The sequence below is a fragment of the Delphinus delphis genome, chromosome 14, assembly GCF_949987515.2.
Source record: "Delphinus delphis chromosome 14, mDelDel1.2, whole genome shotgun sequence".
Taxonomy (NCBI): domain Eukaryota; kingdom Metazoa; phylum Chordata; class Mammalia; order Artiodactyla; family Delphinidae; genus Delphinus; species Delphinus delphis.
In genome coordinates, this window is record NC_082696.1 from 88074667 (window position 1) to 88098927 (window position 24261).

The following is a 24261-nucleotide window of genomic DNA, read 5'->3' on the forward strand; positions in this document are numbered from 1 at the left end:
TAACAAAACAGAAACAGACTCACAGATATAGACAACAAACTAGTGGTTACCAGTGGGGAGAGGGAAAGGGGGTGGGGCAAGATAGAGGTAGTGGATAAGAGATACAAACTATTATATATAAAATAAATAAGCTACAAGGATATATTGTACAACACAGGGAACATAGCCCATACTTTATAATACTATAAATGGAGTATAACCTTTAAATATTGTGAATCACTATGTTGTACACCTGTAACATATATTTTTTTACATCAACTATACCTCAATAAAAAAAGAATGCAATCCATCTTAAGAAAAAAAAAAGAGACCAGATTACCATGCATAGAAAGGTAGTTAAATGAATTTGATTTTTTCCATTATGGAGTATTATGTTGCTTATATAATCAAATTTTTATAAAATTTACAGGAGCAATAACAACAAAAAAACAGATTTATTCTTCAGATTCACACGTGCTTGCTAAGTATCTTTTAAATATTTCCTTTTAAGCATTCTTTTCCTTTCAAGGTATTTTCTTTCTCTCTGAAAAATTGAGAAAAAAATCAAATTGGCAATTTCTGAAAAAGAAGAGACAAAAGTATGTGAAATACATTTTGGTTTCAGATTCTCTATAAATGCCATTCTGAAATTTTTCCTTTCCTTAAACTGTCAGCTATCACTCACTTTCTACAAATGAAAGAATTATATTTCCTCCTATGTAGACTTCCAACTGAAGATTTTACTATTTAGAAATGCTAAATATATGATATCAAACATCACTCCTAAAAACTCTAAAACACCTGTGCCCTCATAAAATCGATTGACAATTTGATTTTTGCTGTAAGTGGTCAAATAAATTTCCCACTCAGATGGGACAATTTTAGAGGCAAAGAAATGATACGAATAGAGCTTCTTTAATCTGAATGGCTCCTGACAGTCTCACTAATGAAAAGAGAAAAGGGTTACTGAAGCTTCCTCACCTTATATTTATGCATCTATTTATAGTTTCTTAGGTGCTGAATTTTTTAAAAGTCTGGATTCCTTCCCATCTTGCCTTTGTGGTTGAGGGTATGGACTCTGGGCACAGGCTATTGGAGTTCATATCCTGGTTGTGCCACTTACTAGCTGTGTGAGGCTTCCACAAGACACTTAAGATTTCGGTGCCTCAGTTGTCCCCTCTGTAAAACGGTGGTAGTAATGGTGTTACCTCATTGGTTTTGGTAATTAAATGAGTTACTATCTGTAAAGCACTTAGAAGTTCACTCTAAGAACTATTTAAGTCTATCTTATTTTATTCATTACAATAATGTAGCAGTGCTAAATATTTGTTAAATCCTTAAAGCTTTTGTTGTAATTACAAACTTTTACAACTGGAGTGGAGGAAGCAGTGTGGATACTCCAGCTTCATGTAGGTCACAGTTCCAAAGTAAAGAGACTGATACACACTGTGCTGTGTAGGCACATGGGCTCTCATTGAAGAAGCTCGGTTAATGAGCAGAGGAAAGAAGTTTTTTGGGAAGTTTTTAAAAATTTTTATTTCTTTTTCTAAAACATGTTTGCTTAATTAAAGACATATTACTTTAAAATTTATGATACCATCAGAAATTTATTTATTGTGTTGTAACATAAAACACACCAATGGACAGGCGATATATACCATTTAGATTATTATCTATCATCCTTTATAATAGCCAGTATACAATGGAAACTAAAGTCTTCAAATGATCTTGGGCCCTATTATTTGAGAATCTAATGTCATTATGGTTTTTTAAAATATATTTGTATATAGATTACAATTATATCTGTTTTGCAGACAAAATTATTCATAAGTCATCTAGACTCAATTAGAAGGTACAACTTATCTTTAATTCTGTCTACTATCTAGGAGGCAATGTGGTACAAATATCAAGTTAATTTTTTGACTCTTAAATGACTCCCCTAGAATGATTCTTAACAAACCCGAAACAGGAGTAGATAATACAGATTACATTCTAAATCAGGAATGTGGTTAGAGAACACTAAAGTGTTTGGTGTGTAAATTGTGTGAAGGGCTCTAACTTTATCTGAAAAAAATTATGAATATAAATAATTACTTATGGGTGAAGATGTCTGACAGTAGATGTTTTCAGTCCTTTATCTAATAGAAAGAAGGCACTGTGGCTATGGTGATTGACAGGAGTATAGAGGATATCACCAGAAACTAGGTCATCATAAAAATTTGATTTGGTACAGCATAAGAGAGTATTTGTTCTTTGGCAATACATACTTAATTCTCATAATAGAAATGTAACATTTTTTCCTAGATAATAAGTTCCATTTTTCTCATATATCATTCATTCATTCAACAAATGTATACTGATCTCTTGTAATGAAATAGACAGTGTTCCAGCTGCTCAAGTTACAAAAGAGAATCCAAATTCTAGGATGTGAACCCTCTGCTATGTGAAACTCTAGGAATTCACAGCTTAGGTGGGAGATATAAAAACAGATAAAATACAGTAAAACTTGATGAGCACTATATAGTTATATGAAAGCCAGAGGATAGAGTGACTAACTGTACATAAATTAAATAAGATATCATCAAATAAAGAAAGATCAAATAAATACAATTGAAAGAACTGCTTTTTGAAGAAAGAATGTCAAGAATTTATTCATTTCTCTATGCCCCCATTTTCATATTTTTAATTTTATGTTGGAGTATAGTTGATTTACAATGTTGTGCTAGTTTCAGGTGCACAGCAAAGTGATTCAGTTATACATATACCTATATTCATTCTTTTTCAGATTCTTTCCCCATGTAGATTATCACAGAATATTGAGCAGCATTCCCTGTGCTCTACAGTAGGTCTTTGTTGATTATCCATTTTATAGATAGTAGTGTGTAGATGTCAATCCCCAACTCCTAATATATCCCTCCTCCACATGGGAGACAGGGTGTGGTGTGGACGCTGCTGAGTGGAAGAGAGCACAGCCCAGCCATCAAACCTACTTCCTCATCTTGCTGATTATTTTTATGGGTTTACAACTTTTCTAAGAACTTTTGTATACAAAGGAACTTTTTTTTTAAAAGTAATTTCCCCTTTATATTTAATCCAAAGAAGTATCTCGGGCAATTTGGGGTTTTTGGTTTTGGCCTCGTTTCTAAGTCTTTTTTCCTCTTTGTTGACTTTGGTGTTCAGGCACCCCCACTGCTTCAGACTCCTGAGGACCTTCTGGGCACCCACATTAATGAGGCAGCCACCTGGCGAGTCTGACTTGGCTGTCAGCGACGCACTGCTCCCATCCTTCTCCACTGTCCCATCCGGCCCCCAGGGAAGGGGGAAGACACTGCGTCCAGCAGGTGTCCTAAATAACCGTGGGTGGGGGAGCTCTCCCACGTGAAGTGACTTCCCCCCGGGGCTTCCCGTCTGCCCCTACGACCTGGCGGCGGCGACCGTGGCCACCGACCTGCAGAGTGGCAGAGTCAGCGCGGCTTGCGACAGAGCAACCCGGCTCTCCTACCCTGGAGGGAGACGGAGGAGTTCAGTGATCTCCTGGACCTGGACTTTAATCTCTCCAACTCGCTGTCCCATCATGAGCCAGTGGTTTCCACCGTGTCGTCGGCATCAGCCTCATCCTCGTCCTCCCCTTCGAGCAGCGGTCCTGCCTGTGCACCCTCCACCTGCAGCTTCAGCTGTCCAGACCAGGCTGGGGGCGACCCAGACTTGGAGCCAGGCAGCAAGGGCGGTGGCCTGCTCCATGGCCGGGAATCTGCACCCCCTGCAACAGCTCCCTTCAACCTGGCAGACATCAACCACGTGAACCCCTCTGGCTGCTGCGTGGCTGAGCTCCTGTGGCCCGAATTGGACCCAGTGTACACTCCATGGTAGCAGCCGCAGCCGCCAGGTGGCTTGATGAGCACCTTGATGGGCAAGTTTGTGTTGAAGGCATTGCTGAGTGCCCCTGATCATCGGTGTTAGCAAAGGCAGCCTGGATGGCAGCCACTTGGTGGTGGCGGCACCCTACAGTGGTGGGCCGCCCCGCTTGTGCCCCAAGATCAAGCGTGAGGCTGTCTCCTCATGCATCCTGTCGTTCTGACCCTAGAGGCCCACTTGGTCACTGGACCCCCTCTCAGCAATGGCCACTGGCTGCTGGCGCATGACTTTCCCCTGGGGTCGCAGCTCCCCAGCAGGAGTACCCCAACCCTGGGTGCCGAGGAACTACTGAGCAGCAGTCATCCTGCCCTGCCGCTACCCCAGGCTTCCATCCCCACCCAACTACCCTCCCTTCCTGCCCTACCAGATGCAGCCGCAGGTCCCACCGCTCCATTACCAAGAGCCCATGCCACCCAGTTCCTGCATGTGGGAGGAACCTGAGCCAAAGAGGGAAGAACGTCGTGGCCCCAGAAAAGGATGGCCACTCACACCTGGGATTATGCAGGCTGCGGCAAAACCTACAGGAAGAGTTCTCATCTCAAGGCACACACCTGTGAGTCCACCCAGGTGAGAAACCTTACCACAGTGACTGGGACGGCCGTGAGTAGAAATCTGCCCTCTGAGATGAACTGACCAGGCACTACCGCCAACACACCGGGCACCACCCCTTCCAGTGCCAGAAGTGCGACCCAGCATTTGTGAGTTTGGACCACTTCGCCTTACACGTGAAGAGGCACTTTTAAATCCCAAAACAGTGGGTATGACCCACCTTGCCAGAAGATAATTCAGTATTTTTTACCTTTCACACTGTCTTTCTGGTGAGGGAAGGAACCCAGCTGGAAAGCACTACAATCATGGTCAAGTTCCCAATGAGTGAACTTGTGAATGGATAATCAGGAGACCTGAGGAAACCAAACGACAAAGAACAGATGGGGTCTGTGACTGGATCTTCTATCATTCCAATTCTAAATCCAACTTGAATATATATTCCTGGACTTCGAAAACACCAAGGGGGCTACTGGAAGTGGTGGATATCAGGGTATAAATTAGATCAGTGAGTGTGGGGGAGGGAAGACCAGAAAACCTTGAATTGTTTCAATGCAATATAAGCATAAAGATCACCTTGTATTCTCTTCTAAAAGCCGTTATTATGATCTTAGAAGAAGAAGAAGAAAATCAGGTACAGAAAATGTGTTTTAATAGCCTAAACAATGGTGCTTGGTGAGTCTTGGTTCTAAAGGTGCCAAATGAGGCCAAAATTTTCAAACTGCTGCATACTTTGATGAGAAAATCTATTTTTGTCTTCGAGTCTACATTTATAACCTAAGTCAGGTAAATGCACCTGGTTTACTTTAACCTTTTTAGGCAGAGAGTCTTTTATGCACTGTGGTTTCAGTTGGGCAATAATTTGTACAATGGTTTATCTCCAAATATGCCTTAAGCAGAATTTTTTTATATATATAGTTCCTTGTCTTAATAAACATGTAATATAAATTTTAAAAAAATGATCTCACTGCAATTTATGTCAAAATGTTCTGCCTATATTTTCCTCTAAGAGTTTTATAGTATCTGGTCTTACATTTAGGTCTTTAATCCATTTTGAGTTTATTTTTATGTATGGAGTTAGAGAATGTTCTAATTTCATTCTTTTACATGTAGCTGTCCAGTTTTTCCAGCACCACTTATTGAAGAAACTGTCTTTTCTCCATTGTATATTCTTTTCTCCTTTGTCGTAGATTAATTGACCATAGGTGAGTGGGTTTATTTCTGGGCTTTCTACCCCCTTCCATTAATCGATATTTCTGTCCCTGTGCCAGTACCATACTGTTTTGATTACTGTAGCTTTATAGTAGAGTCTGAAGTCAGGGAGCCTGATTCTTCCAGCTCCATTTTTCTTTCTCAGGATTGCTTTGTCTATTCAGGGTCTTTTTTGTTTCCATACAAATTGTAAAATTTTTTGTTCTAGTTCTGTGAAAAATTCTGTTGGTAATTTTTTTTTAACATCTTTATTGGGGTATAATTGCTTTACAATGGTGTGTTAGTTTCTGCTTTATAACAAAGTGAATCAGTCATACATAAACATATCTACCTTACTACGTTTGTTAGTGTGTATATGTCCATGACTCTCTCTTGCCCTGTCACAGCTCACCCTTGCCCCTCCCCATAACCTCAAGTCCGTCCTCTAGGAGGTCTGCATCTTTATTCCTGCCTTCTGTTGGTAATTTGATAGGGATTGCATTGAATCTGTAGATTGCTTTGGGTAGTATAGTCATTTTGATGATATTGATTCTTCCAATCCAAGAACATGGTATATCTTTCCATCTGTTTGTGTCATCTTTGATTTTTTTCATCAGTGTCTTATAGTTTTCAGAGTACAGGTCTTTTGCCTCCTTAGGTAGGTTTATTCATAGGTATTTTATTCTTTTCGATGCAATGGTAAATGGTATTTCTTTCCTTAATTTCTCTTTCTGATCTTTTGTTGTTAATGTATAGAAATGCAAGAGATTTCTCTGTGTTAATTTTGTATCCTGCAACTTTACTGAATTCATTGATGAGCTCTAGTAGTTTTCTGGTAGCATCCTTAGGATTCTCTATGTATCATGTCATCTGTAAACAGTGACAGTTTTACTTCTTTTCCAATTTGGAATCTTTTTATTTCTTTCTCTTCTCTGATTGACATGGTTAGGACTTCCCAAACTATGTTGAATAAAATGGTAAGTGTGGACATCCTTTTCTTTTTCCTGATCTTAGAGGAAAGAGTTCAGCTTTTCACGGTTGAGTATGATGTTAACTGTGGGTTTGTCATATATTGCCTTTATTATATTGAGGTAGGGAACTTACATATGCCCACTTCATGGAGAGTTTTTATCATAAATGCATGTTGAATTTTGGCAAAAGCTTTTTCTGAATCTATTGAGATGGTCATATGGTTTTAATTCTTCAATTTGTTAATGTGATGTATTACAATGATTGATTTGTGGATATTGAAAAATCCTTGCATCCCTGGGATAAATCCTACTTGATCATGGTGTATGATCCTTTTACTATATTGTTGGATTGCTTTGCTAGTATTTTGTTGAGGATTTTTGTATCTACGTTCATCAGTGATATTGCCCTGTAAATTTCCTTTTTTTTTTTCTGGCATTTTTGTCTGGTTTTGGTATCAGGGTGATGGTGGACTCATAGAAAGAGTTTGAAAATGTTCCTTTTTCTGCAATTTTTTGAAATAGTTTCAGAAGTATAGGTGTTAACTCTTCTCTAAATGTTTGATAGAATTTGCCTGTGAAGCCATTTGTTCCTGGACTTTCGTTTGTTGGGCATTTTAAAATCACAGATTCAATCTCAGTACTTGTGATTGGTTTGTTCATATTTTCTATTTCTTCCTGATTCAGTCTTGGAAGATTGTACCTTTGTAAGAATTTGTCCATTTCTTCTAGGTTGTCCATTTTATTGGCATATAGTTGCTTGTAGTAGCCTCTTATGACCCTTTATATTTCTGGGGTGTCTTGTAACTTCTTTTTCATTTCTAATTTTATTGATTTGAGCACTATTCCTTTTTTCTTGATGAGGCTGGCTAAAGGTTTATCAATTTTGTGTATCTTTTCAAAGAACCAGGTTTTAGTTTCATTGATCTTTTCTATTGTTTTCTTTGTCTCTATATCATTTATTTCTGTTCTCATCATTATGATTTATTTCCTTCTACTAACTCTGGGTTTTGTTTGTTCTTCTTTCTCTAGTTGCTTTAGGTGTGTGGCTAGGTTGTTTATTTGAGATTTTTCTTATTTCCTGAGGTAATATTGTATTGCTATAAACTTCCCTCTTAGAACTGCTTTTGCTTTGTCCTAAAGGTTTTGGATCATCATGTGGTTTTTTTCATTTGTTTCTAGGTGTTTTTTATTTCCTCTTTGATTGCTTCAGTGATCTATTGGTTGCTTAGTAACATGTTGTTTAGCCTACACATGTTTGTGTTTTTTACAGTTTTTTTTCTTGTATGAGATTTCTAATCTCAGAGCATTTTTGGTCAGGAAAGATGGTTGATATGACTTCAATTTTCTTAAATTTACTTAGGCTAGCTTTGTGGCTTAGGATGTGGTCTATCCTGGAGAACATTCCATATTCACTTGAAAAGAATGTATATTCTTCTGCTTTCAGATGGAATGCTCTATAAATATCAATTAATTCCAACTGATCTAATGTGTCTTTTTTTTTTTTTTTTTTGCGATACGCGGGCCTCTCACTGTTGTGGCCTCTCCTATTGTGGAGCACAGGCTCCGGATGCGCAGGCTCAGCGGCCATGGCTCACGGGCCCAGCTGCTCCATGGCATGTGGGATCTCCCTGGACTGGGGCACGAACCCGTGTCCCCTGCATCGGCAGGTGGACTCTCAACCACTCTGTCATCAGGGAAGCCCTAATGTGTCATTTAAGGCCTGTGTTTCCTTATTGATTTTCTGTCTGGATTGTCTATCCATTGATGAAAGTGGGGTGGTAAACTCTCCCACTATTTTTGTGTTACTGTCAGTTTCCCCTTTTATGGCTGTTAGCATTTGCCTTATATTTTGAGGTGCTCTTATGTTGCGTGCATATATATTTACAATTGTCATATTTTCTTCTTGGATTGATCCCTTGATCTTTATGTGGTATCCTTCTTTGCCTCTTATAACAGTTTTTATTTTAAAGCTTATTTTTTTCTGATATGAGTGCTGCTACTCCAGCTTTCTTTTGATTTCCATTTTCCTAAAATACCTTTTTCCATCCCCTCACTTTCAGTCTGTATGTGTCCCTAGAGGTGAAGTTGTTCTCTTCTAGACAGTGTATAGATGGGTCTTATTTTTGTATCCATTCAGCCAGTCTATGTCTTTTGGTTGGAGCATTTAATCCATTTACATTTAAGGTAATTATCAATATGTATGTTCTTATTACCATTTTGTTAATTGTTTTGGATTTGTTTTTGTAGGTTTTTCCCCTTTCTCTTTTAGTCTGTTGTCTTGTGATTTGATGTCTGTCTTTAGTATTGCGTTTGGGTTGCTTTTTCTTTTTTGTGTGTGTATCTATTGTAGATTTTTGGTTTAAGGTTACCATGAAGTTTTGATAGAGCAGTCTATATACATACAACATTGTTTTAAGTTGCTGGTCTCTTAATTTCATGTACATTTCCAACATCCTGCATTTGCACTCTCCTCTTCTCACAATTGCTTGTTTTGATATCGTATTTATGTGTGGATGATTTCTTACCTTTACTGTATGTTTGCCTTTACTGGTGAGCTTTACCATTTATAATTTTCTTGTTTCTAGTTGTGGGCTTTTCTTTTCTGCCTAGAGAAGTTCCTTTAGCATTTGCTGTAAAGTTGCTTTGGTGGTGCTGAATTTGCTTAGCTTTTGCTTGTCTGTAAAATTTTGATTTCTCTGTCAAATCTGAATGAGAGCCTTGCTGTGGAGTACTCTTTGTTGTAGGTTTTCCCCTTTCATCACTTTAAACATATTGTGCCACTCCCTTTGGCCTGCAGAGTTTCTGCTGAGAAATCAGCTGATAGCCTTATGGGGAATCCCTTGTATGTTATTTGTTGCTTTTCTCTTGTTGCTTTTAATATTTTCTGTTTTTTGTCAATTTGATTAATATATGTCTTGGTGTGTTCCTCCTTGGGTTTGTCCTGTATGGGACTCTATATGCTTCCTGGACTTGAGTGAGTCTTTCCTTTCCCATGTTAGGGAAATTTTCATTTATTATCTCTTCAGATATTTTCTCAGGCCCTTTCTCTCTCTCTTTTCCTTGTGGGACCCCTATAATGTGAATGTTGGTGTGTTTAATGTTGTCCTAGAAGTCTCTTAGACTGTCCTCATTTCTTTTTTCTTTATTCTGTTCCACAGCAGTGATTTCCACCAATCTGTCTTCTAGTTCATTTATTCATTGTTCTGCCTCAGTTATTCTGCTATTGATTCCTTCTAGCATATTTTTTCATTTCAGTTATTGTATTGTTCATCTCTGTTTGTTTGTTCTTTAAATCTACTAGCTCTTTGTTAAACATTTCTTATATCTTCTCCATCTGTGCCTCCATTCTTTTTCTGAGATCTTGGATCATCTTTACTATCATTATTCTGAATTCTTTTTCAGGCAGATTGCTTACCTCCACTTCACATCGGTGTTCTTCTGGGGTTTTATCTTGTTCCTTCACCTGGAACATATTTCTCTGCCATCTCATTTTGTCTAGTGTTCTGTGTCGTGGTCTCTATTCTGCAGGATGCTGAATTGTAGTTCTTCTTGCTTCTGGTGTCTTCCCCTTCATGGGTGAAGTTGGTCCAGGGGCTTGTGCAGGCTTCCTGGTAGGAGGGACTGGTGCTCACTGGTGAGTGGAGCTGGGTCTTGTCCCTCTGGTGGGCAGGGCTGTGTCAAAGGGTGTGTCTAGAGGTGGCTGTGGGCTCAGGAGGACTTTATGCAGCCTGCCTTGATGGGTGGTGCTCTGTTCCCACCATGTTGCTTGTTTGGCCTGAGGTGCCCCAGCCCTGGACCTTGCAGGCTGTTGAGTGGGACCAGGTCTTGGTGACAAAATGATGACCTACAGAAGTGATCATGCCTAGGAATATTCACTAGGGGCTTCAACCTCCAGTGTCCTTGCCTCCCACAGTGGGCCATAGCTGACTCCCTCCTCCCCTGGAGACACTCCAAAACCTGCAGTTAGGTCTGGGCCAGGGTCCTATGGTGTCCCTGCTTTGTCCTGGGTCCCAGTCCATGTGAAAATTGTGTGAACCCTCCAATAGTTGAGTCTCTGTTTCCCCCTGTCCTGTGGAGCTCCTGAACTGAAGCCCTGCTGGCCTTCAATGTCAAATGCTCTGAGGAATCCTCCTCCTGATGCCAGACCCCAGGCTTGGGAACCTGATGTTGGTCTCAGAACTCTCACTTCTGTGGGAGAACCTTTGCAATATAATTATTTTCCAGTTTGTGGGTCACCCACCTGGCAGGCATGGAATTTGATTATATTGCAAAAGTGTCCCTGCCTTCTGTCTCATTGTGGCTTCTTCTTTTTCTATGGATGTAGAATATCTTTTTTGGTAGGTTCCAGTCATTTTTTATTGATGGCTGTTCAGCAGTTCATTGCGATTTTGCTTTCATGAGAGGAGGTGAGCTCAAGTTGTTCTACTCTGACAACTTGTCTACAATCATTAAAGTTATAAATGCCCATGGTTTAAAGAGTTAAACAGTTCTTTGTTCTACCTCTTTTTCTCCTCCAAAGACATCCATTCTCAATTTCTTTAGCTATATCTTTTGTTTGTACTCAATATGTCTAAAAATTATACTTAAATTACTATTTATTCCTCTGTAATTGTTTGGCATTAACTACTGACTTCTCACATTGGATAAATGAGGATTTAACTCTTTTTCCTCCCTCCTCCCTGAATGCACATGCACACTTTCAATTTTCCTAATCATCTTAATAAAGTATTGTGATTTTAGTAGAACAAATATTTAGTCTTTACATTGTGAATGTAATTCACAATTGTAAAGCTATCCACAATTGAGCCATGTACTATTATTATATGATAATTTTTCCTTGCTCATATAATTTTTTCTTTTCCATGGAGTTGATAGGCATAGAGTAGTATAATTAAACAGTTAGTTTAGAAATCCTACTAGAAGATTAAAGGAAGAAAGGGAATTTTAAGGGAGTTTGGAAGACTGTTGTAAGCCAGTGACCACTTAAGAAAATAATCCAGTAGCCTAGCAACAATTTATTTTACCTTGAAGGAAGACCAGGTGCATTTAAGCACCAGGCACACTCAAGCCACAAACCCTGATAATTAAAACACATGACAATAGATATGGGGTCTGAATCTTGTTACATGAAGTCAGGGAGTTAATGGTCCTCGAAGTGTAGAATCTCTGCATGTAACCAAGACAAGAATACAGGTGAAAGGGGAAAGAAACTAGGTGAAAGGGGACATTATACAAAAACCTGGGATGAATCACCGTATTTTAGTATACGTTACCACCATTTTGTTAATATACCTATGATTTAAATAGCACCATGACAGTCCCTGTTATACGATATAGGGTCAAAGGAGGAACTAATGACATAAGCCTCGATGTCTACCCAAAAATGAGGAAGAAGGGAGTCTTATCTCCTCCCAATTTTCTTTGATTTTAAAAATGTAACACTCTTTGTTCTTAGGGCTGCGCTCCCTTGCCTACCTGCTTGTATCTCTCACAAGCATCCCTCGCTAATAGACTCATTTTTTGCCTGTCACTTTGCCTCTTGCTGAATTCTCTCTGTGCCGAGACAAAAGAACCTGAGCTTCAGTAAGTCCTGTGGCCAGGTGTACAGTTTCAATCAAAAGACTGTGGGTTTGAGTTCCCTTCTACGTCAGAGACTGTGGGTTCAAGTCCCAATCTGAAGTGCAGCTGGCTTCAAGTCCTATCCAAGGTGTGTGGTTTCAGAGTTAATAATTGTCTTTTTTTCCTAGTTGCTTAATATCCCATATATATATTAGAAATTCAACCTCAATTATTTCCCAACATTCATGTACAAGAGGTATTTTATTAACTTATTCTTCTTGTAAATTATTTCTTGGGCTTGTGTCCTGAACATATCTGATAGTACTTTACTGCTTATAAAAGTAAAGTACTATCATATATGTCATTCAGCTGTCATTCTGAGATTTCACCTTATCAATTTCCTGGGGATTCCCTTTACTCTCCACCATTTGGATCTCCTGTTACTTGGTTTTATGGTTTTCCTCTGTATTGGTTTTCTATTTCGGAGAAACACATCTTTCATCAGTTTTTTGAGAAAAGTATATGAGTGGTATGTGAAACATGTCTTCATTTTGCTCTTCACTTGATTGTTAGTTTTGACTCAGTATAGAATTATGGGTTAGACAATTTCCCACATGATTCTGAAATTCTTTCTCCATTGTTTTCTAAGTTCCAGTGATGTTATTAAGAAGTCTGAGTTCATTCTGATTCCTCATCCATGGTATGTGCTAGCATTCTGAAATTTTATGACGGTGAGTCTTGTATCAATTGTAATCTACTTAGCTAGGTATACCGTTTCATTCTGGAAACTCATGCCCTTCAATTCTGGGAAATAAATATTTTTGAAGGTTTATTTCCCTCTATTTTCTCTCATCTTTTTCAGAATCTTTTATTATTCATATGTTGAACCTCCTGGATTGGTCATCTTTTTCTTTTTTAATCCCTTCTATCTTATTTTCCATTTCTTTGTTTTATTTCTCTTATTTTTGGAAAGTTCTATGTGGTACACTGCATTGTTTCCTGGTTTTCCTCACTAATTATGTGGGAATAGCTCTCTGAGTTTTGTTAAATGTTTGGTACAATTTTTCTTACTGCTTTATTCCACCCAGATCTTTTTTCTTTTGTCCCCATTTCCATTTTCTTTTCTCGCTTTTTGCTTATGGTATTTTGTTAACTTTTTTTTTGAAAGAGGCAAAAGTAAGTGCATGTATTAAATGTGGCAGTTCTCCCCAAAAGGCCTCATCAACATTTTTAAGAAAAGTTTATAAAGGTAAAAGACGTATTTTATCCTAAACAATCAGGTAAGAAAATTGGTTGGTTAATCAAGAAAGTCAGCAGAAATAAGGAATCATAAAAAAGAGTAAATATTTTAAACATATTATTTTAAATTGAGTTGTATAATTATACATTTGTTAACCAACATATTGAATTTAGAACAATGTCTTTTTTTGAGTATACATCCATTGGTTTGAATCTCATATTGTCTTTCTTGCAAAAAACCATTATCATAGTGCATCATATAAGAATACTATAAGATTTTTTGTTTTTTGTTTCTTGGATGCTAGGTTTTAAAAACCATTGTAAGACAATCTGAAAGAGAATTCTAAATTTAACAAATTGTTTTAATTTTTTTTACATTTATATTACCCAAACGGAATTCAACAATTTGTATTTGACATATACTGCTATGAACTGATCTCTCATAAATTGGATTAGTGCCCTTATGAAAGAGACTCCAGAGAGCTCCCTCACCCTTTCTGCAAAGTTAGGACACAGTGAGAAGACAGCTGGCTATGAATCAGGAAGCTACCCTCCCCAGATGTTGAATCTGTTCTTGATCTTGAACTTTCCAGGCTCCAGAACTGTGAGAAATAAATTTCTATTGTTTACAAGCTACCCATTCTATGGTATTTTGTTATAGAAACCCAAACTATGGCATGTATTATATTTTCAAGTCTTTCTAAAACATTCAGCTTAGATTTGAAGAAGTGTTAAATATCTTTCTTCATATTAGTTTACATAATATTTAATTAAATTTCATGTATGCAATAACCAGCACAACTATGATAAACAATTGTGAAAATAACCACAGTCAGTATACAACTAGACTCGTGGGAGAAGAAGCTGGGCGGGGTGGGGGGGAGCTGTTAAAACAGTTAATCTTGAGGTTTAGTGCAGGAAGAGTCCAATTATAATGAGGAGGGGCTAAAGATAATTTGATTAGTAGGTTAGATGATGACGTACAGGCCCAATGAGTACAACAGAGTTGGAAGGATGCTCAGTGAGTAGGTTGTCACTAGAAATGAGAATCTCTGAATTAAGATCTCTTTGACTTAATAATGTGCAGTTTATGCTTCTATTGGGCAGATAAGACAGCTCTTCATGACATGGAAAATCTTATAAATGAAGAATAACTAAGTTCTAACAACTTAGTAAGATCTAATAGTTTATCTGATTTATTTGTCAGAAATGTACCAACTCCGTGTTTTATGACACAACAATTTTTCCATTTTACTTCAAATATTAGAATTAGGATGAGTTATTAATTTGGAGGGTTAGGAAAAAGTTGTGGCTGTGGATGCAAACTGTATTTAGATTGTTGTGTTTTATGTAAATAATATTGATTATCTGGCAACTTCAGGTATAAGTTTTTACTTCATCTTGATTCTACAAAATAGATAGATGCATTATTAAATTTTATAAAGAGAATCAGCATTTAGGTTTGGATGAAAAACAACCAAGTGAACAGGTAAATAGGTTAATTTTAAGCTTTTTAAGTTTTAAAAGAGAAATGAAAACACTTTCAAATACTCATTTTTGTAATTAAGAACAGAGATAAAAATTTCTCAGCAATATAACAACTGTTGTACACAGTATGTTTGAATTTTATATTGCAGTTTGAGTAGAAAGAAACAAAGAGGGTAAACGGAGAAGATATTGACATTCATAAGGTAGGAAAGAGAGACAACTGGAACGATGATCAAAGAAATAAAGGAAAAGGTAGAGTTGATTACAACAAACATAAAATAATGACTATGCAATTGCAGAGATAGAACAAGAGAGTCAGTCCCAGCTGACCAGTTGGAGTTGGGCCTGGACTTTCTTGAGCCTAGACGCCCTGGAAAGGAGTGATCAGCTGTGGAGACTATACATCACACAAGGAGGAGGGTACAGAGGGTTTGACTGGATTCAGAAAAAGCCTCCTACCATCCCCCATCAACTAGACTTGAAGTTGTGGTTGAAGGCAGCAAACTCCCTTTAGAGAAAGCATTTCCTGTTTCCTCTGACTGAGTTAGGATTGTTTCTGGGACCATGTAGAGCAGCTTGTAGATGATTTCTGTGCTCATTGTGGACAGCTGTAATGGCTGGGGTTCTTCAGAGACTGACATTTGGAGAATTGAAAAGGCTAAAGAAAGATGACAGTAGTTATACAACACAGGACCAGAATTAATTTAGAGACTAGAAGTGATGCTAGAAAGGAAAATAGAAATAGAAATTACAAATAAGTAGATCTTTGCCATCAGTAAAAATCTGGGTCACTTACAGGTGTATTTTTCCAAATATGTTTTTGTCTGTGGACTCCGATAGCATAGTTGTCTAATAAATATTTCATTATCTCAGTCTAACAATAGATTTCATTCCAGAATACAATTGTTATATAACAAAACCAGTATGTTGCAGAAAATGTTGATCAACACAGTTTTAAGCTTTGTATATCTTTTGTTTGTAGGGAGTCAGGCATAAATGAACATTTGTCATTAGACTTTTCTAGTGCATTTCTAGTGTATTGTGCCTTGGGCATGACACATCAGAGTCTGGTGCTTATCTTTTGTTACCTGTCAGACCCCTCTGGAAAGAGCCTCTATGCAATTCATCATCTGCAGTGTTTGTTTTGGGTATACATATAAATACATGTTGAATGCATTTGTTGGGGAGACTGTGGTTTCCTAAGCCAACTTAAGTAAAACTGTGTGAGATGAATGATGAAGGGGACCTTCTGAAGGAGGTATGAAGTTAATAATTAACATGTTATTTATCAAAATACTGACAGCAAAGCTTTTTATTATTCTATGTCAACTGTTTGAGTGTCAGAATGAATAAGGACAACGTGATTACACTTGTTTTATGTCTGCACTGGGGAAGTTTATGAAGAAACTCTCTACTACACATTGAGTTTATAAATGTAATAAAAACTAAATTCAGAATTTGCATTAGGAAAGCATATTTAGTTTGATGAATCATTTAAAATAACTTCATTAGGCACTGAGTTTGAAGCATAAGTATGATGTAAAAATTTTTATGTCTATTTTGGTTGTTATTGAGAGAACAATCTTTGTTTTCCCAAAGTTTTTGTTTCATTCAAACAAAAATGCTTTGAGGTTAAATGACTAAAGGTAAGATGCCATTTTCAAATTATCTTTGAAATGCACGTCATTTTAAATAGTGACAGCCACTCATCTCTTTTAGAATATATTTAAACAACTCAGTTGTCAACATGTAGCATTTCTCATTACTTCTTAATGTGTATATACCCAACTTTGACTCCTGTTATTCTCACAGACCATTCTGAAAGTCTAGAATGTAGACTGGGAGGTATGTTGTGGTCAAGTCTGGGAGTATGTGGGTTTTCATTAGTTGAAGTTAAGAAAATACAGTGTAAGAAGCATGCCTACTCTGTGTGAGGCACAGTGTTAGACCAATGCACTGTGTTTGAAATAGTGGCAAATAGAGAATAGACTCCTCCATCTAGTGGGGAAGACAGCTAAATACCTAAGGAAGCGGGACTTGCCTGGTGGTGCAGTGGTTGAGACCCCGCCTGCCGATGCGGGGGACATCGGTTCGAGCCCTGGTCCAGGAGGATCCCACATGCCATGGAGCAACTAGATCTGTGTGCCACAACTACTGAGCCTGCGTGCCACAGTTACTGAGGCCCATGTGCCTGGAGCCCATGCTCCACAGCGAGAGAGACCACCGCAGTGAGAAGCCCGTGCACCACAGTGAAGAGTAGACCCCGCTTGCCACCACTAGAGAAAGCCTGCACGCAGCAATGAAGACACAACACAGCCAAAATAAATAGATAAATAAATAAATTTATTAAAAAAAGAAAACAAACACCTGAGGAAAAATGGGGTAACTGCTGTGTCTAATGAGCATAAGCAGTGTGCTTTGGGATGGAGACAAGTGCTTTCCACGAGGAAACCGGGTTACACTGTGTGAAGAAGGGACCCATTGCGGAGTGGCTGTGGCTTATCAAGTAGTGTCCTGTCATTGTCAGAGGCATCAAATGATAGACATGTGTAAGAGAACAAGTTAGTCTGAAAGTAAACTTGTAGCTGCAAATGATGGCTTAGAGAAAGTAGTTAGTATACACATAATAGCTTTTAGAAATTTTGATTTCTAACTATTTAATTTCTTCTTGGATTAGGTTTTACTACTCCTGAGCCTATGGCAGAACTGTGTTTTCTCCCCCACCTTCCACAATTTTAAGGATTCCAGGTGACCCAGATTTTGTGAAAATATATGAGTCACACTCTCCCCAAGACCAGCCTAGACCAAATGTTGATAGTTCACTCTTAGGAGAATACAAAAACCAACAATACGATTTTAAAGTACACAATTTTTACAACAAAAGACATATTCTGCCTTTTGGGAAAAAGTTCCCTGCTAACTGGGATGGACATTATATTTAATAGATGTAGTAAAGGTGAATCTTGGTGTCCACTTTGCCCAACTCTTCATTGAATAACCTCCTCTGTGTTTTCCTGCCTAGGGTCATATTTCAGAGAGAGAATGAATATGAGAGGAGCGAGGGAGATGGTGTATGATATCCTTTTCCTGTTAACTGATGCCTAGAAAAGGACAGTGATTGTGTGCTGTACCAGACACTCTGGTAAAGTAAGCAGCAGCAGCACGAGGTTAACAAAGGCCCAATGGATTCAGGAGGGTGGATTAGATGTAGGAAGAAAATCCCCAGGATGATCATGTACCCAATCTGAACAAATTCTTTGTCAGAATCTTCAGTAAAAATGAACTGTTATTAACCTTAGATATGGTATGTCCCTAAAGAATATTTTATTGACATTCCCTATTCCGATGTCATGAAGTCATGTGTTCAGTCAAATTCTTATCAACAGTGAAAAGAAAATAGATCAAAAACACATTCTTATTCCTCAAAATACACCCTATGGGTGTATGACATTGGGAAACTGAGGAAAATAGCAGCACATCAAGTTATCAAAATTAAAATCTATCTATCAAAAACCTTGAGCGCGGCACTGAGTTGCGTGATACGCCAAGAGACCTGGGTAAGATCTGCTCTCTGCCCTGTAGATGCTTATGGCTCAATACGGAAAACATCCACCCAGGTGGACACAAAAGGCTGAGCCTTCCACATTGAAATGTGGAAGAGAAATGGGTGCCAGCTGGGGTGAGACCAGAGGCTTCTCATCCTCTGCAGCCTCTGTATGTGTTGGCAGCAAGCATGGCACCGGGGGAGGCTGTCACTGACTGAGGCCACACTCAAGGCTACAGGTTTACCTACCCCAACTTACTCTACTTTTCCTGCTCTATGCTACTGTGTGTGCAAGTTTATAAAGACTTCTTAATCCTATTTTTATATTTTAAATGTGTTTTGTCTTTTAGGATTCAAAGTCTTGTTTTCAGATTTCAAGGTTTTTAGCTCATTTTATCCTTATTTTCATTTGCCTCAAATGTACCTCCTTCCAGTTCATTAAGCGCCTCTCTCAATGTTAAAAATTAGGTGTGTGTTTCACATGCAGTGACTAAGAGTACATTCCCTGAAGCCAAAAGGTCTGTGTTTTAATCTCAGCTCTATTACTTACTATCGGTGTCACATAGGGCAAATTATTGGACTTCTCTGTGCTTCATTTGGACATTAATATTACCAAATGGAAGAGGTATTGTGGAGGGATTAAATGTCTTAATACATGCAAAGTGCTTAGAATAGTGCTTACAACACAGTGAGCACTCATGAAACAGGAATTAGTTATCATACATACTTTAGTATATTTTAGACTGACTAGTAACATCTTCCCTAAGTTTTCATTTTTACAGCCTTAAAGAGTTTTACACTTTTTATTTACATGGTAGAACTTCATTTGCTTTTCTATGTCATAATGAAATAATTATATGTGGTATACATTTATATAAACACACATCTATTCACTTCTAGCCCATTAAGTCTTTCCTAAGGTATAGTGATGAGAACTATATTTAGTATTCTAGTTATAGGCACATCATATTTTTAAAAAGACAGAATGCCTTCTCCTGTCATATTTAAAATATTTTTGATGAGACCCAGTATTTTTATCTACTGCAGCCTATCAGTTGATATTTTCACCAACAGTTCTATAATGTTCTTGGATCTTATTTCAACTATATTACAAGAATCCATTATCATAAATATTATATTATATTCTAAATGTACATTAAAATTTTTCTACAAGTCTTGTCTTAGTGTTGAAGTATATTTGTTACTTTTCTGCCCATGCACAAAGCCTTCAAAGATTACTTTGATCCTATCTACACAGATAAATATATTTTTAGGTGAAAATCTTAATTCCTCTGGAAAATGTGGAGATTTCTTTTTTGGTTCACTTATGAAAAAGCAAAGTAAGACTGGTATACTAACACCAAGCCCAGGGAATTGACCGAACGTTTTGCTTCCTTTATTATTTCAGCTTCCTTTGTTATTTAGTTTCATGTTATGAAAATAACATGGTGTTAGACCTTTATAAGAACATTTTTCCCTTATCTGAAACTACTGATTAGGCATTTTTTTTCTTGTATAGAATGTACTGTTGCATATTTTGCTTTGCCCCCGAAGTTGCGATTTTCTCTGGGCTTGGTGCTGATGTTGCTTATTTGCCATCTTGCTGGGAATGGAAGCAAGATCCAGAACTCTCCACTTGAGGAACAGCCATATCATTTACACTGTGACAATTGCTTCACACAGAGGCTTTTTATAATGATAGTTTCTCTATAATTCTTGGGCGGATGTGGATATATATTATGTTCCACCTAATCTGCCAACTACTATATAGATTATCTTATTGCAAAGGTGGTGAGCATCTATGGTGGTAGAACTGGAAATGATCTGGGTCATCTCTGACATTTTACTCTCTAACCTCTCCACAAATGAACTTGAGGATAAGAAGCTTGACACTTTTCCAAATAGCCCATCCCATGTTAGCCCATTATATTAAGTAAAATTTGGATTCTCTGTAACTTCCAAAAAATTTATTTGTATTTTTCGTCGATGCATAGTTTCACTTCAAAGGATGGAGATGGCACTCTTCGGTTGGAATGTGAAGTTAAAAAAAAACAACTCAGATTTCTTATTGCTTTTCATGTATTCAGATGAAGGTTCCTAAAATGCAACACAGTTTAAGGATGAAAATTCTTTAAAATATAAAGATGAAGGTCTAGTTTTTATAATAAGTAGATATGTAGATAGTGTCTTTGTAAGAATATCTTATTTTCTATAAGTTGGGTCCTTGTGCATAATGATCTCAGGGACTCTCTAATTTAGTGAAAGACTAAAGTGACTTTGCAGAGACAACTTGGTGGAAGGAGTGAATTACTCACTAAGCCATAAAGTGGTGTGGAAGTTTTTCTTTTTCTATTTAATTATTTATTGCCATGTGGGATCTTAATTCCCCTACCAGGGATCGAACCTGTGTCCCCTGCAGTGGAAGCTCAGATTCTTAACTACTGGACATCCAGGGAAATCCCTGACATTTTTAAATAAACTCCAAATGATGTTCATTTATCTGGGAAGCCAGACAACTTAAAAGGAGAATACTTTGACTAAGGTTTTAAATAAGACATGGAACAGATCAGCGTATACAAACATAGTTAACTGCCAGTGAATATTTTCACTGAAAGTGAATATTTTGGTTCTCTTTAATGTTTCTGAGTTTTCTTTATTTTCTTTCATATAGTTCTTTAATGTTTAGAACATTCTTTTGAAATATTAGCATGTTTCAGCTATGCTATAAGGAAGGATTGGAAATAAGATTCTATATTTTAAAGGGAGTAATCATAACACTGGAGATAAGGTGTTTTGAGGATAAATATGGTGAATAAAACCCTGAAGGAAATTATGAAATGGTGAAATTAATGGGGAGAGGGGACAGAGTTGTGGAGCAGCTTGTCACCAGCAGAAGCTTCTCTTTCTCTAAGCCCTTCTCGAGAAAACTTTGAAGGATTCCACATAATATTTTATCTAGGAAAGCTGTTTTGATTATGTCAACCTATTGGATTACTATCAAGTCCTGTTGGACATTTAAAGAAATCTCATTTGGTATTATTTATGAAGGAGAGATCTGAATCAAATGTCCCTTCTGGCCTTGTGTTTCAACATGGTAGACCTTGGTTGCCATTAATTCATTCATTTATTAGAAAATACTTAATCAATTTCCATTTTATTCTAGTCAATATATTAAGCTCAAGGGTATATCTAAAATGGCCCCTTCTAGGACTCTCCAATCCCTTGACTAGGTTCTCTTTGTCAGTCTTTCCTGATTTCACTTCCTATGCCATCTGTCTTGGATTTCATGTCTCATTATTTTAGCCTCTTACTTGCCAATATCTTCAACTTATTTTTGTCATTGTCTTCCTGAGTTTGTATCATCACAAAACCTCAACCATATGTTTTTCACAACACCAACAGAGCTTTGCTGGAGAAAAATAATTTACCTGTGAAGATTGGTGCCACTAAAACTTTAAAGTCTTCAGTTCTTTTAGACACTAGACATTTTTGTTTCCTGAGTTGGATTTTTCTGTTCTCTGCTATGTCTATGTCAAACCACTTCCATTCTTCTTAAACCTTTAGTTTTCCATACACTTACTGTCTGAGCACACCCAGAATGGATAAGAAAGATCAAAGTTTAAAATTAGTTTTAAATTCAGATTCTGCCACTCATTAGGTGCAATTAATCTTACTGAGGTACAGTTATGTCATCTGAAAAGCACTCATTAAATGTTGAGGATTCCCTTCTTTCTCTCCTACTCCTAATTCTCCTCTTCCTCCAGATTTTTCCTCTCTCCCCTCCTCTAACCTTCTATCTTCTATCTTCTTTACTTCCTCTTATGGAAGGAGATATATTAAAGTTATTCCTTCATTTCAACTCTAGTTTCCATACTTTTTGCCCTTTCAGGGATCTCGCTTTATCCTTTTTCTCCTTTCTTCAACATCTCCTTCTTTATAGACTCCTTTCATTAAGTATTTAAATACAATACATGTAAGTCTTTTCTTCCTAAAAGCAACATAAGCTTTTCTTGGACCCCTAGGCACTACTCTCCCATTGGCCATCCTCTCTGTCTTCTTCTCTTGTATTTTTGAGTTGTATTTCCTGCCTGTCTCCACTCGATGGTGGTGGACACCTCTGGTGCACTTATTGTGTGTGGACCCAGGACTGAACACTTCTCAATCCTCCTCAGTTTACTGCATTCTGGCTGCTGCTTACATTCTTCCACTGAAACTGCTCTTACCAAGGCCTCCAGTGACCTTGTTGCAAAAAACGATGGGCAAGTTTTAATGCTAACTTTATTTATCATTTCAGTAGCATGGCCTATTGGTGCTCCCTTCTTTGAAATACAGCTTTTATCTTTTTATGTCAATGAAGCCATCCTGTCCCAGTTTTTTCTTTCACATTCTCATCCTTTGTTCTCTGACTACTGTCTGAGATTCAATTTCTATGTTTAATCATTAAATATTGTTGTTCTCATTTTTATCTTAGTCCTTATTTTTTTCAGTCTCTGCTCTTTTTTCCCTTAATAATTCCAACCACTGTCAGGCCTTTGCTTTTTTCCTTTTGTTTCTTTTGGGTTCTGACCCATATGGCTAATATTTGCTGGGTACCTCCAGATGACACACTTATCTTAGATTCTATATACCTGAAATAGAACCCAGAAACTCTCCTCTCAGGTCTCCTCCTCATTTGGGTTTCCTGGTCAGAAACCTTACTGCTATCTTTAATCCTTCTGTCTACTTTATTTCCTATATCCAGTCAAACACCAACCTGCCAAATCTACCTCCCCAATATATCTGTAGTATGCTCATTTATTGCCTCATCTCTACAGCCATTATCCTAGTTCAGATCACTGTAATCTATACCCTAGATTGCCCAAGTGGATATTGGGAGGTCTAAGTAATTCCTTGGTTTATGGCTGCAGAAGTTCTTAATTCTAGAAGGGGCACCTAAATACATACTTGGCACTTAAGGAATCATGATACTTGGGCTAAACTAATCATTGCCTTAAGGTTTGGAGAGATTGGTAAGGCTGGGTTATGCAGGGCCTCAGAGAATACTAATTTGAATTTTTCCTGAAGGAGATGGGAAACTGTGGAAGTATCCTAAGCAGAGAAATAACAAGACCAAAATTGTGATTTAGAGAAGTGATATGGGCAGAAGTCTGGAGGATGGGTAGGAGAATGGTAACACTGAAGGTAAGGAGAAAGTCGGTTATGACTGTGGTAATCTAAGAAAAATGTGGGAAATGGAAGCACGTACTTTTAACTGGGGAATTATTGAACAGAATTACCACACTGTATTCAACTCTTCCTACTTTATGCTGCTTTCAAGTTTTCACTATTATAACAAAGATGGCACTGGACATGCATATAACTTTACATATTTTGAATTATTTTCTTAGACCAAGTTGCCGGAAGTAGGAAAATGTTTAATAGGTATGGATATTTTTAGATAAGCTGATGTGAGTTTAGAATGTGTTCTTTGAAGTATCTTTCTACAAATATTTTGAACACATTTCTTCCCCTTTTCTTTGAAGAATACATTCTAAGGAAACTGAAATTCTTTTCTCTTTGATATATTCTTTTAAATTTGATAATCACTGATCCTTTTTAACATTATTTCTAACACAGGTTAAAACTTGATGTGGCTTTTTTTCCCCTGTGCTGTACAGTAGTTCCTTGTTTGTTATACATTTTAAATATAACAGTGTGTACATGTCAACCCCAAACTCTGATTTTATTAATGAGGGGAGGTACATGAAAAAGCAAGCAAGCAAATACAAAAACAAAAATTAAAAAGAAACAAACAAAATAATACTTGATGTAGGGATGTGGGATTTTTTT

The 24261-nt window shown here is 37.5% G+C and overlaps 1 pseudogene; it reads left to right on the forward strand.

Annotated features, from left to right (window-relative positions):
* The first annotated feature begins 3208 nt into the window (after positions 1 to 3208).
* Positions 3209 to 4637, forward strand: LOC132437398 (Krueppel-like factor 4 pseudogene; annotated as a pseudogene).
* Positions 4638 to 24261: the final 19624 nt, after the last annotated feature.